This window comes from Pteropus vampyrus, unplaced genomic scaffold, assembly GCF_000151845.1.
Source record: "Pteropus vampyrus isolate Shadow unplaced genomic scaffold, Pvam_2.0 Scaffold53, whole genome shotgun sequence".
Classification (NCBI taxonomy): Eukaryota; Metazoa; Chordata; class Mammalia; order Chiroptera; family Pteropodidae; genus Pteropus; species Pteropus vampyrus.
The window spans coordinates 357,271-360,376 of record NW_011888834.1 but is presented as its reverse complement, the minus strand read 5'-3'; positions in this window follow the sequence as shown (position 1 = coordinate 360,376).

Sequence of the window (3,106 nt, the reverse complement as noted above, 5' to 3'; positions counted from 1 at the left end):
CTGTGCTGTGGAAAAGTCTTAGGGATAACAGCTCACGAAGTCTGCATTCAAGTCTATGAGAAGTTTTAAGCTATTGATTTATATTTGAAGAATATTGTATTTTTGACCCTGAACTACTAGTACATGCAGGGAAAAAGAAAGAAATGAGTCTGACTAAAACCACATTATTAAGGAAAAGCCATAAGTTTACACCACCAGTAAGAGAATCACAAAAATTAGATTTCGATAAAAATAAAGATTAAAAAAATAATTCCTAGTATACTTATATTTAGAGATTTTATCACTATTCCAAGGTAGCTAGATGACTGTGCTACTAATAAAATAATGTTAGAGGAAAAGTAAAACCTAATTTTTTTACAAATGGCAAGCCATTTTGACCTCAGATCACTATTTAAAAAAAAAAAATTGTCATCTTTTCTCAGTGAGAGAATCATCTATTTGAAGAAATGGAAGAAATTATGATAATAAATATTTTTACCACATGTATCAGAGTACATTATCTAAGGCTATGTACCCTTAAGGAAGTGAAAATCTATCAGAATAATTCTCTACTAAGATATATATCATCATTCTTTCTTAGGCCTGAGGTTCAGTTCTTATCTCAGGCATTCCCAACTGTGCAATCCCACTGTTGACAACTGAAGCAATTTAGAAAATTTGGGGATATGTACCTTTTCTGGGTGGTTGGTAATTCACATCCATAAGGAGATTTTGTCTTTGTCTAGTTTATTAGTAGCTGCTTCATTTGACTAATTTTTCCTAGTCCTCCCTTAGCTGGCTCTATCTCGTAAACCTAACATTTACAAAAGGTTGACGTAAAATTTTTGTGTAACTTTGCTTTTAGTTACCAGTGATCTTTTTTTTTCATAGATTCGATAGAGAAAGAAAATTGAAGTTTCACATTTTTTAAGTGCTTTTCCATCTTTAAAAACTAAAACTTGATTTCTGCTGGATTCTGTCATTCCATATTTTAATTTAAGTGAATTTAAATCCAGTGGCCTTCTTTTCCGTCTCTCTTTTTTATCACACAGATAATACAGGGCTATTATGAAAGAATTGAAAAATACGGATAAGCAAAAGGTAAAAAAAGACATTTGTGATTACAATAGCAAGAGTGAAGCACTATTATTTTCATCTTGTTGCATACCTTTCACCTTCATATTATTATTTTTTTAAATATGAAAAGAGATCATACTATATATACTGCTTTGAGATCTACTTTCACTTAACAACATATCGTGAATATGTTTCCATATTATTTTACTATTTTCATACATTTCAAATGGATGCTTAATATTCCATTATATGAATGTGCCATTCTTTACTCCATCGAGCCCTTACATTCAAATCCCTGAATATTCCAACTCTTTTCTTTTTTCCTCTCAAATATCACAAACACAGAAACACAGATTTACAAACATGGTTGCAAAAACAGCTAAAGGTTTGCATGTGTCTTGAACTGCTTCCTTTAGATTAATTGGGAAACTTCTAATTTAAATGTCTTAACAGATTTGCCCCTGTTGCCATTTTTCTGATCATGAAAATGAGTAAAATACATAGGTTATTTTCCCACCTCCAGCACAGAAAAATATAACTTAATGCTACAGTGAGCCATCCAGAAAGAGTCACTGCGCACGCTCCCAGAGGTACTAATTAGGTTTGCATGGCCTGTTTTCATCGTGTAGTTCGGTTCAGAAGGTATGGATTGCTAATGACCAAATGACTCAGGGAAACATGATATATTGAACCAAGAAGAAACCTCAACTTGTATAACTTTATTGGAAAAAGAGATGATCATTTACAGGACATTTCATAGGAAAAATCACAGCTTTACTTCCTGTATATTAGCCGTGAATTGTGATGAATTTATTTTGGTTACATCCTGAGCGGAACAAGCAGAAAGCATCCAGTAATCAGCTTGCTCCTGGAAACCTAACAGTAAAATACGAAGTGGATGAGCAAAGGACTGAAATTATGGAGAAGGACTGCATGGAGACCTCGGCTGCACAGTTACTGTTTCTTCATTCCCTTTCCTATGTGGAATTAAAAAATAGAAAAAGAAAGGGGAGGAAGGCAGGAAGAGATGAGAGAAAGATTGGAAGGATTAGTTTGGCCCTGGAAGTGCTCAAGCAGAGAATTTCTGGTTATTTCATTTTTAGATCCACATGTCCTTGACTCTTAGAGGATTGGTTGGAGCAAGCAATTTGAAAAGTGAACCCACTAAGCAATAAGAATTAGGCAATGCATTTAGAACGCATCACAGAGCATAAGTGGTTTGGTAGTAATTATAAGTGCACGGTGGAAAACTAAGACTCACGTGTCCAGATTTGTCTCTCATTACAAGTCAGAAAGATAGAAAAAATGAGCAGCACAATTTAAAAGCAAGGGAGGTTTTATTATCAGATTCCATTGCCAAAAAACTTCTCTGGTTTAAAAACACAGTAATGGTTTTTAAAACAAATCAAAATGTTGACATTTTAAATGTTCATTTCTTTATTTAAAAGCTATATCATAAAAATAATATAAAAACACATATATTTCAGATTGCCAATATATATAATATAGAGAAAATTAATAATGTAAAATAAAACATGCCAAACAGTATAGAAAATAATACTATGAATACTCATGTTCAGATCATCCAGCTCAGGAAACAAGTTATCAATACTATTGATAACTTTTTTTTTCCTCCCCAATTGCACTGAAACATATATAAGTATTGCAAAAAATATGTAACAATTTTGTACATTTTTAAGTTTTATGTACATAAGATTGTACTGTATTTTTCTGTAACTTGATATTATGTCTGTGAGAATCAATCACATTAATACCAGTAGAACTAGGTCATTTGTTTTATTGTTGAATGAAATCACATAGACCAAAATAAAATATATTTATCCATTCTATCATTGATAAACATTTAGCGTGTTTCCAGTTTCTTGCTATTACACCCACTACTGACAGAAGCTTTTCTCTCTAAGAATCCTGTGCACAAGTTTGACAGGGTTTGGGGAGCTATTTCCAGATGGAATCCCTGAATTAATAGAGTGTGTGCATTTCCAACCTAACTAGAGTTTGAAAATTGGACTCAAAGAAGTTTTTCCAA